A 12324-nucleotide genomic window follows, 5' to 3' on the forward strand; every position below is an offset into this window, starting at 1 on the left:
TGTATGTCTACTCTTTATTGTTCCCCACTTTGTGGTGCCTTACCTATTGTTGTGGACTGCACATTTTTCAATGGATTCCTTCCTCTCACACTGTGACTGGCATGTTCTTCATTTACCTGAGGAAAATTCCCACTGATAAAAAGGAAGACGGTGTTTGCTACAATCCCTATCCCATAATACAGTACTCTATGTTGCTTTGGAAAAATTCTCTGTTACACAGCAGTTTGTTTGAGTTACATTCTTTCAGTTAAAATGGACGTTTTGAACGCAAAAGTAAAATACTATTTGGCTCCAACCATAATGAATACACCCACACATGAATAATTTTAAAATTATCATTTGTTTAAAAATGGGTTCTCATCCATGTTAGAAAATGCATATTAATTTAAGGCAAGTATATAAATCTAAGTTTTCTGATTTCACAGATTTTGAATCCCACGGTAACAAAAACCTGTTTAGAATGAATTTAATACATAGTTTATTTCTTTATTTATTTCCAGAAGAACACACATATGAAAGAAGTACATCTATTTCATTTATTACAATGATTCGCTCAGGGTGTAAATTATGTGGCAAGTAATGTGCTATCGTCATCTCCCAGGCATCTACAAATGCCACATTGATGCCTGTGAACATCTTTCTCATCAGGATATCAAGCTGGTAGGAGTACCAGTCACTGTTATACAGACTGACATCTCCTGGAAGGGCCTGCACATTGGCAGTCTTCAATACAACCACTGTATCTGGACTCCTCTCTCGTAACTGCAAAATTGACCTGTGGATATTCTGTAGTCTTCTGATGTAAACTTCCACTGGAAAAGTGCTGAAATGAGACCATAAGGTGATAGCTATGACCGTGCCATTTCCTCCTTTAATTTCATCCAGTTCATTTGCAATGTAGTGTAGGTCCTGGCTCGAAACAGTGTTGAATCGGATTGGTGGGCCATGGGGATGATATTCTACCAGGATAGTGTGTTCCAAATCCACAGCAAGATGAGGGCCTATGTCTTTTGGATTGTGAAGATCAAATATTTTGAGACCTAAAACAGAATATGATTATTTCAAATGCGATGCCACAATATTGTCGACGTTAATAGGTTTGAAATAGGAAGGGTATATTGTTTCAAACAGAACACCTAAATGTAGCCACAGATTTTCAAACATGCTCATGTCATGAGTGAGAGTCATAATCGTAATGTGACATCTTACAACAAACACAGACCAGCTGACAAACAATCATACACCAATATCCCATTAGTTTACTTCAATCTAGTTTGTTAATCACTTATTCTTCTTTTATGTACAGGACATTGGTGAGGCCACATCTGGAATACCACGTTCAACGCTGGCTTTCGTGTTATAGAAAAGATGTTGTGATAGATTTTCAAAGATGTTGCCAGGTTTGGAGAGTCTGAGCTATAGGAGACTCTGAATAGGCTGGTGCTATTTTTCCTGGATCATCAGAGGCTGAGAGGTGATCTTATAGAAGTTTATAAAATCATAAGAGGCATGGATAGGGTGAATAGTGAATGTCTTTTCCCCAGTGCAAGAGAGTCCAAAAGTAGAGGGCATAGGTTGAAGGTGAGAGGGGAAAGATTTAAATGGGATCTACATTTTTCACACAGAGGGTGGTATGTGTGTGCGGAATAAGCTGCCAGAGTGGGTAGTGGAGACTTGAACCATTACAAAATTTAAAAGGCATTTGGATAGGTCTATGAACAGGAAGGATTTGGAGGGAGATAGGCCAAATGCTGGCAAATCGGACTAGATTAATGTAGAATATCTGATCAGCAAGGATAAGTTTGATTGAAGGGGCTGTTTCCATGCTGTACATCTCTATGGCTATGTTTCTTCATCTTAAACTGATGCACAATTCTAGACCAGCCCGAACTGCTGCCCTATTCGCAATGTGCTGTCAATGCTAGCTAGCTCAGTTGGTTGGGCAGCTGCTTTGTACTACAGAGTGATGCTAGCAACATGGATTCTATCCCTGAGAAAAGCAGAAATTGATGGATAAGCTCAGCAGGTCTGGCAGCATCTGAAGAGAGAAATCAGGGTTAACATTTTGGGTTAAGTGACTCTTCCTCAGAACAATTCCTGCACTGGCTGAGGTGACCATGAGGGCTCTCCTTCTCAATCTCTCCGTTTGCCTGAGGCATGGTGGTGGTTTAACCTGAGGGTCACCAGGTGTCTCTCTGTAATGAGAGAGCAGTCCTATGGTCCTGTAGGACTACAATTACCTTACTTGGTATTAGTTAGGCACAGTGGACTATGAAATTCAATTGCTGTATCCCTGATGAAGGGCTTATGGCCAAAATGTTGATTCTCCTGCTTCTTGGATGCTGCCTGACTGGCTGTGCTTTTTCAGCACCACACTCTCGACTAAGAAATTCAATGTTACTGATGTCATCTGAAACATTTTCTATCAGGTGATCACAGTTAACAAAGACTGTCGCGTTTCCTGCAACTATTACTCAATTTCTTCTCCACACCTAAATTCCTTTGGTCCCTGTCTAACTATTTGCCTCAGAGCTCGTACTGTTCTGTTCTGTATTCCACTTCCAACATTTGTTTGTCATTACTATTTTATTTTATCTTATAAACAATAATTTTCCTGCTTTTCTTTCCTTTCATTTGTTATTTCTTTCATAAATATTGCATTATCCATTGATACACATTTTGTATCACTTTTAAAACCTAAGGCAGAACATCAAAATGGCTGACAACATTGCACGGATCGGATATTGACGCCTGGTCCAATCAGGGAGAGGACAATGCTGGATGACGAAAGGAAGTATATTCCAAGAGCTACAGCAACTCATATCAGTGAGGGAAATTAGAAGCTTGAGCTGGGAGGAGAGACATTGCACAGAATGAGACTGAGGATTCATGGTTGAGGTTTTCACCCAGGGCCAGACGTTTGTTCTGACACTATCTAGATGAATCAGAACAATCACTACAATTGTTTCAGACACAGGGACCCACTGCAAAGATTTACAGAAGCTCTGGGTCTGCCATTGGAAGAAAGGGAGGTTGAAGCTGGGTCTGGAACCTAGGAACATTTCGGAGAAGCAGTGAGGGGGCAAACTTGGGGCGACTGAGCTGTAGAATCATTAGATGTGTAACCATGAATGAAACAGATCTTTTGAAATGGTCAGAAACATTTTTAATTGAATAACTGGATTGACCATAATGCTGTATCTGTTCAATACACCACACAGTCATCAGGAATCCTTAACAGTTAGGATGCAGGATGAACATCAGATATATGATCTCAGATGCCAAAGATGCTAGTCTTGCATAGACACTTGTTAGAGTCTCCACACCTCCAGTTACTCTTCAATCCCAAATGCATTATCCTTCACATAATGCCACATAATCATTGTTCATTTATACTTGATGCCATGGCATAAGGTCATATATATATCAGAAGAGAACATAACAGAACAGAAGCAGCATACCTAATGACAGAGAACACTGGAGATGTCAGGATGGCACTGTGCCCATTCTTACTTCCCCATTGGGGGATGTGCCCATTCTTACTTCCCAATAACCCTTGCACTGCTACTTGGCATGAAGTGCAAGATGCAGATAGTAGGATTATGGAGATCTTGCTTTCCAACTAATCTCACCCCAATTCCTCTGGCTCCAATTGTCGGCTTTCAGATATTAAAGAACAGAAACTTAGAGAATAGACCAGGAGTAGGCCACTCAGCTCCACCATTCATTCTGACAGTGGCTGATCATCCATCTCAGGAACCTTTTCCCACTTCTCCCCATGTTCTTTGATCCCTTTGGCCCCAAGTGCTACATCAAACTCCTTCTTGAAATCACATGACATTTTCACCTCAATTGCTTCCTGTGGTAGGGAATTCCACAGGCTCATCATTCCTCAGGTGAAGAAAGATTTAATCTTTATCCTAAATGGTCTACCCACATCCATGGACTGTGGTTTGGGTAGACCATCAACAATGACATCCTTCCTGCACCTGTCCTGTATAGTCCAGTTAGAATGGTAAAGGTTTCAATGAGATCCACCTGATTGTTCTGAATTCCAGTGAATATAATCCTAAACGATTCAATCTCCTCATATGTCAGCCCTGCCATCCCAGGAAGTAGTCTGGGAAGACTTCACTGCACTCCTCTATCGCAAGAACATTCTTCCTCAGCTAAGGAGACTAAAACTGCATACCATACTCCAGGTGTGGTCTCACCAATGTACTGTATAATTGCAGCAGGATATACCTGCAAATCATTGCACTATGAAGGTCAAAATATCAATTTGCAATTTTACTGCCTACTGCACCTGCATACTTACCCTCAGCAACTGGTACATGAGGACACCCAATTCCTATGCTCCAACAATGCCCATTGCACATTGCCCTCTCTCAACATATAGCCATTCAGATAACAACGCACCTTCATAGTTTTGCTCCCAAAGTGGATAACTTCACATTTATCCCATTTGCCAATTCCTTCAGCTTGTCCAAATCAAAGTGAAGCTTCTCTCATCCTCCTCACAACTCACCTTCCTAATCAGCTTTGTGTCATTGCCACCTTGGTGATATTGTATTTAGTTCCCTCATCTGTGAACAGCTGGAACCCAGCACTGAGTTACTCCATTGTCTGCCATTCAGAAAAAGTCCCATTTATTCCTACTCTTTGTTTCCTGTCTGCCAACCTGTTTCTATCTATCTATCTCAATACACTACCCCTAATCTGATGTGTTCTCATTTTACATGCTAATCTCTGTCAAAAACCTCTGAAAGTCCAAATAAACTACATCCACTGCCGCTACTCCATGAACTCTATAGGTTTTATCCTTGTAGAATTCTGAAAGATTGGTCAAGAATTCCTCCCTTTCATAAATCCATGCTGACACTGGCTGATCACGCCACTGTTTTCCAAGTGCTCAGCAATTAAATCTTTTATAATGGACTTTAGCATTTTCTGCACTGTTGATATTAAGCTGATTGGTCTACAATACCCACATTTCTCTCTGTCTCCTTTCTTAAATAGGGTGGTTACTTCAGCAATCCTCTAATCTGTAGGAACTGATCCAGAGTCCATAGAATCAGGACAATGCCCACCAGTGCAATCATTATTGCTAGGACCATTTCCTTAAGTACTTTGGGATGTCAGGCCTTGGAGATTTAACTGCCTTCAATTACTCCAAAATAATTTACCTATAAATATTGATTATAGGTAAATCAATATTTACCTATAAATCAAATATAGGTTTGATTTCTCCCTCACACTAAACCCTACTTTCTCCAACATTTCTGATGTTACTTTTGTGAACAAAGCATTTATTTCACCCTCCATTATAAATTCTCCTCTATGGGACTTACATTTATGTCCAATCATTTTTCTCTCCACCTATAGAAACTGTCTGCTCAATGACAGAAATCTTTGGAGGAATAAAAGTTAACAGTGCACTGCTAATGAAGAAGCATCATTATTTGAACCAAAACTTGCTATAACTAATGTAAACAGTGGCATACTAGAGGCCCGTATAGAATCAGGAAAAGCATGTGGTGGATTAATGAGGGCCAATAGGCTGCAGTCAAATCACTGAGGAAAAGTTACCTCACGCACTAGCTCACCAGAGTGTGACATCAATAAGTTCTATACTCAAAAAGCTTTAACTTTGGGGTAGCACGGTGGCTTAGTGGTTAGCATTGCTGCCTCACAGCACCAGGGACATGGATTCGTTTCCACTTCAGGTGACTGTCTGTGTGGAGTTTGCAGATTCTCCCCACGTCTGCTTGAGGTTGCTCTGGTTTCCTCCCACATTCCAAAGATGTGCAGATTAGTGAATTGGCCCTGCTAAATTGTCCATAGTGTTTGGGGATGTGTAGGTTGTGTGCATTAGTTAGGGGTAAATATAGGATAATAGGGTAACGGAATGGGTTTGAGTGGGTTACTCTTCCGAGGGTTGGTGTGGACTTGTTGGGCCGAAGACCCTGTTTCCAAATGTAGAGATCCTAAGTTCTAATTCTGTTTCTCTCTTCACCGGTTTGGACTGAGGTGGACAAGAGCAGAAGTCACATGACACTAGGTTTATTTGAAATCATAAGCTTTCAGATCACTGTTCCTTCATTAGGTAGAGTGAAGAGAAGCACACTGACACAGAATTTGTCGGCAGAGAGATCATAGGATTGTACAAACTCACACCATTGTACGACCCTTTGATCTCTCTGCCTGTAAATTCTATGCCTGTGCACTTCTTTTCACTCCATTTAGGTAAAAACAAGGACTGAAGATGCTGGAAACCAGATTCTAGATTAGAGTGGTGCTGGAAAAGCACAGCAGTTCAGGCAGCATCCGAGGAGCAGGAAAATCGACGTTTCAGGCAAAAGTCCTTCATCAGGAATAGAGGCAGAGTGCCTGCAGGGTGGAGAGATAAATGAGAGGAGGGTGGGTGTGGGGAGAATGTAGCATAGAGTACACTCCATCTGACAAAGCAACAGCGCTCCAAAAGTTTGTGATTTCAAATAAACCTGTTGGACTATAACCTGGTGTCGTGTGACTTCTGACCTCAAATAAAATTGTTAATAAAATCCTCAAAGATAAAAGGTGTTATTGTTAAGTTGAAATAAAGTGGTTTTGCAATACATATTTTTACACATTTCATACTGAGTGGATCAGAAGGGTATAAGAGCAGACCAAAACAATTTCTCAAGAGGATTTTGATCTTTTTGATTGCTTCACCTGCACTTTATTGGATGCTGAGTTACTTTAGATATTTTTCCTAAATCCTGAGGTATTTCTCAGTCATTTTCCAATTGCTTTCCCTTATTCAGGTGTGTGCTTTAGCCAATTATAAATGTCATGTACAGTTAATTCATGAAGCATTCTACATGTAAGATAGATAGATAAAATACAAGTGATTAACTAGATTAAACAGACAACAAAAGACAAGCAGGCTGAGCTTAAGAAACCCAACCTGGAACGAATTCAGTCAAATATTCAAACCACTGATGAACAGTGGAATCTCCAAACAGAAACATTTTTTCCATGAAGACAGTCTGTAATTTTTGCAGGAGTGTCAAAGCAGTGAATATTGCAGGTTGTTGACATCCACTGGTCCTGATAATAAAAACCAGATGGTGACACCATGGGCTGTCCCTGGACACATTCTCCAAGAGGTGGAGTTGCAAATAAAAAGAAAATAAAGACAGAAATCACAATATCCTACTCATTCATCGATCAATACATTTTCAAAGTTTCAATTATGACAAATCTTAAATTTAACAATCATGCATTTACACATATTTTACCTGCATGAGGTGAAGGCTCCACCATTATATAACCTGTGGGAATGGTAATATAGCCCTTTTTATGTTTTTTGCACTGATAATGCAAAGATGTACCACATTAAACCAGTGTATCACCATAAAGACCGGCATATACAGAAGGCAACCCAAATTTATTATTTAAGATAAAAGCTTACACCTCAAGAGAGTTAAATATATAAACCTTTAACTTGAGATTATTTTATCGAGTCATAGATTTTACAGTTAGTTATCATTAGACACCAGAGGGGAGAGAGGAGTTTTGGATGATACACGTCAAAGCAGGTTTCTCTCGACATTAATAGCAGGAAGATTTATTGCTCAACAGCCAACCAGTTTAGCAGGAAACTGTCCTGCTTTGTGGGAAAGCCAATAGTACAAAACTTTAGCAAAAAAATCAGACAGCGGGTGGGGCAGGAGATATTGCAAATGATGGATCACAGGGTAAGGGTAGAGAAAGATAACAAGTAATTAGGGAGAAATGTAGAGCTCACAGAGAAGGGGCCAGGAGTGAGATCAGCCAGGGGAGCCATAACTTGGACATAGAAATGATTGGGTTAAATGATCCTGGGTGAAAAAGTAAGTTAATTTATTGGGCAACTGAAAAATATTCCTGCACCTCCAAGCACACAATCAGTAACATAAAAGGCACTAATCTTCAGGATATAGCTCTTCTTGCTGCTTTTACCTGCTTGGTTTCAATTCACAACTGCAGCGTGAAATACCTGGTTTTCAGCTGAAGTTAACTCGTGAGCATTGTGTAGGTTGTTCATGTTGCTTTTTCATTACAGATCTGCAAGGCCTTTTTGCTCAGTCACTACTCTATGCAAGATTATTCATGGTATATTGATTTTTGTTCTGAATGTTATTCTTATTTCACCCAACAATACACCTAAACATCATTAGCCATAGGGAATTGGGGCACCGTCCTACTGAGAATGACAAAATGCCAGATACTGCTGTAATGGGAGTTCATTACCTATCACAAACGACCTAGAAGTATAGCATGATCCATCAGCATCTGTCAAGGGAATAAAAAATGATCAGGTCTGGAACCTTCCTCACATGGTTCTGTCAGTAGTGAACCTGCAGGTAATGAGGACCATGAGTATAAGCTAGACATATTCGAAAACATCCAGTACTTCAGTGTATCATAACTCTACAGCAACTATTAACATTTCAAAATCTATTCAAAATCTACAATGTCATTGGTATTTCCTTTCAAATGCCACACAATATACCTCAGGTGTCTTTACTCCCACCAAACTCTCAACTACATGACACTTTCCATCTATCTGATCATTATCAAATGACTCTGTTTGCAAGGACTGGTTTATCTGAAGGGAACAGAATCAAGTATGGTGTACAGTGAATTTCCTTTGTTCTTTCTTTCCATGATAATTGGAACTTGCCAATGGATAATAAACTGCATTAGTCAGTATCTCTAAAGAACCCAAAGCATTCCAATTTCTTATTATAATCGACAAATCATCTTCACTGTTTAATATAGCAAGAACAATTATTATTTGGAGAGAATTGAAACTTTGCAATTGGTGCATTATAAATTTAACAGAGCAAGTTAAGGTTTGCACGTTCTCGAGGAGGTTCATCCACATACTGAATCAGAAAATTAACTTGTACATCCTTAACAAATTCCTCCCAATCTAAACCTTTAACACAATGGCAGTCCCAGTCGATGGTGGAAAAGTTAAAATTCCCTACCGTAACCACCCTATTTTTCTTACAGATAGCTGAGATCTCCTTACAAGTTTGTTTCTCAGTTTCCCTCAGACAATTAGGGGGTCTATAATACAATCTCAGTAAGGTTATCATCCCTTTCTTATTTCTCAGTTCCATCCAAATCACTTCCCTAGATGTATTTCCGGGAATATCCTCCCTCAGCACAGCTATCCCTTATCAAAAATGCCAAACCTCCCCCCCCCCCCCCTCCTCTTTTGCCTCCCTTTCTATCCTTCCTGTAGTATTTGTATCCTGGAACATTAAGCTGCCAGAAACATCCCTGAGCCATGTTTCTGTAATTGCTATGATATCCCAGTCCCATGTTCCTAACCACACCCTGAGTTGGGCAGCATAGTGGCACAGTGGTTAGCACTGCTGCCTCACAGCGCCAGAGACCCGGGTTGAATTCCCAGCTCAGGTAACTGTCTGTGGATTTTGAAAATTCTCCCCATGTCTGCGTGGGTTTCCTCTGAATGCTCCGGTTTCCTCCCACAGTCCAAAGATGTGCAGGTTAGGTGAATTGGCCATGCTAAATTGCCTGTAGTGTTAGGTGGAGGGGTGAATGTAGGGGAATGGATCTGGGTGGGTTGCTCTTCGGAGGGTCGGTGTGGACTTGTTGGGCCGAAGGGTCTGTTTCCACACTGTAAGTAATCTAATCTAATCATCTGCCTTCCCTGGTATGCCCCTTGCATTGAAATAAATGTGGTTTAATTTATGAGTCCTACCTTGCCCCTGCCTGCCCTGACTGTTTGACTCGCTTCTGTTCTCAACTGTACCAGTCTCAGATTGATCTCTTTCCTCACTATCACCCTGGGTCCCACCCCCCCCCCCCCCCCCCCCCACCCCACCTTACTAGTTTAAATCCTCCCGAGCAGCTCTAGCAAATTCTCCTGCCAGTATATTAGTCCCCTTCCAATTTAGGTGCAATCCGTCCTTCTTGTACCGGTCACTTCTACTCCAAAAGAGCTTCCAATGATCCAAAAATGTGAATCCTTCTCCCATACACCAGCTCCTCAGCCATGCATTCATCTGCTCTATTCCCCTATTCCTGCCCTCACTAGCTCATAGCACTGGAGTAATCCAGATATTACTACTCTCAAGGACCTCCTTTTTAAATTTCTGCCTAGCTCTCTGTACTCTCCCTTCCGAATCTCAACCTTTTCCCTTCCTATGTTGTTGGTTCCAATGTGGACAATGACCTCTTGCTAGTCCCTCTCCCCCGTGAGAACATTCTGCACCTTCTCTGAGACATCCTTGATCCTGGCACCAGGGAAGCAACACACCATTCTGCTTTTTCACTGCTGGCCACAGAAATGTTTGTCTGTACCTCTGACTACAGAATCCCCTAACACAATTGATCTCTTGGAAGCCGATGTACCCCTCGTTGCATTAGAGCCAGTCTCAATACCAGAAATTTGGCTGTTCGTGCGATGTTCCCCTGAGAATCCATCACCCCCTACATTTTCCAAAACAGCATCCCTGTTTGAAATGGGTATATCCACAAAAAAACTTCTGCACCAGCTGCCTACCTCTTTTACCTTTCCTGGCGTTAACCCATCTATTTGACTGTACCTGAGACTTCCCCCCCATTCCTATAACTGCCATCCATCACATACTGTTGCTGTTGCAAATTCCTCATCTCTTCTAACTGTGTCTCCAACCAATCCATTCGACCTGATAAGCTTCTCAGCCAGCAGCATTTATGGCAGATATAATCCACAGTAACCCTTAAACTCTTTTTAAACTCCCACATCTGACAAGAAGTACATATCATCCATTAAAGGCCATTTTTGTCCCTTCACAATCTACAGACCCAGAAAATAACACCGCCTTATTCCTCTGCAAACACTGCCCCAAGTTAAATTAAGTTAAGTTATGGCTTACATTTTGAGTTTAATCAAGAGACATATCTCCAAAAACATATAATCAAGAAAGAACCTACTCTACTCACTACTGCAGATTCTATGTAGGCCACACTTAAAACAATGAGCAACTTATCTGATTTTGTGCTGTGAACTTCGCCCAACAGTTCCTCCAAGATCAGATGTGAATTTCACTGTTAGATAATTTCCCCAGATGCTATCCGATATCCAGCAACAAATGAATTCAAACAGCAAAGGCAGTAACTGTGCAGGTTTCTCTCTCTCTCTCTCTTTAAAGCTGCTGTTGTGGAAATCACCTCCAGCACCTAAAATACCTCAAAAAAAGGAGCAGCTGTTACAGCCAGAAATTTTTCCTGTCCTCCGTCTTGGATTACCAGAACCAGGGCTCTCCAGTCCAAGGATCAGTAAAATTACAGAGTAGTTTAGATGGAGGCAAATAAAGATTACAGACAGTGGTCTCTGGAGCACTCTAGCATTTGAAGATGCTTTTAAAAAACACGCTCTCTGGCCGCTCCTCACGCAATTTTTTAAGTACTTGGATCCCTTCACTGGGATGACCCAGTAAAACGGAGACTTCATCTTTCCCCAAGATAAATTAAAATTGATATAGTAAATTCAATTTTCATTGTCTATAACTGTTCCTGCTGAACCAGCTTTTAAAGCTGGGGTGTGGATCTGAGCTTAGAGATAGTCATCTCCGTATCAGTTCGGGTGACCCTGAAAATCACTCATCTGCAGCATCACTTGTAACTGATCTCCCACATAGAAAGTCTTTGCAGAATTTAAAATTACAAAGCAACTGTGTGATGGGTCACTGCTTTTCTGAAAGGGCACAACAGAGTTCAGTGGTTTAGGCCATTCGATCATTTTCATAAGGAACATTCCCTCTGACCTTTCTTCAGGGGTGAAGCTGTGATTCTGGTAGCCATTTTGCACCAGCTTGTCTGTCCAATGGAGATTCCTTGTCACCATTTTTTGCCTCATGGTCTGATTAAACTTTGGAAATGGATATCTCCTCCATTTGGGATAAGATCCAATAATTGCAGTTTTGTCATAACTGTGATAAAAGCAAACCATTTTTCATGAATAATAGGGAATTCTTCAAAATTACAGCATCTTATTTAAAGGGTTACATACTTCAATGAGGTAGTGAGCATTAATTTAGTTATATACTGCAGCTCAGCTCAGGAAAGGAAACAGGTCATCAGAAAGTCTAACCCTTTCTGTCTTCCAGACAGTGCAGTGATTTTCTCCTGAAAGTGACCAGGCCAGGAAAGTTCCCAGTTTAATTCCCAGTCTGTGCAGAGTTGATTTCACCACTGCTGAGATAGTGAGGGGAAAGTGCACAATCAGCTTGTGTTTCCAAATCTCACACTGTGCGATGATGCCTGCTGGAAGAGCAT

At 41.0% G+C, this 12324-nt stretch overlaps 2 pseudogenes; both read right to left on the minus strand.

Moving 5' to 3' along the window:
- Positions 1 to 486: 486 nt before the first annotated feature.
- Positions 487 to 8071, minus strand: LOC122555516 (NXPE family member 3-like; annotated as a pseudogene).
- A 3220-nt stretch (positions 8072 to 11291) lies between these two features.
- On the minus strand, positions 11292 to 11998 carry LOC148148520 (NXPE family member 3 pseudogene; annotated as a pseudogene).
- Positions 11999 to 12324: the final 326 nt, after the last annotated feature.

This window comes from Chiloscyllium plagiosum, unplaced genomic scaffold (assembly GCF_037043375.1).
Source record: "Chiloscyllium plagiosum isolate Xiang-an unplaced genomic scaffold, Cpla_swu_hap1 HiC_scaffold_12, whole genome shotgun sequence".
NCBI classification, from domain to species: Eukaryota; Metazoa; Chordata; class Chondrichthyes; order Orectolobiformes; family Hemiscylliidae; genus Chiloscyllium; species Chiloscyllium plagiosum.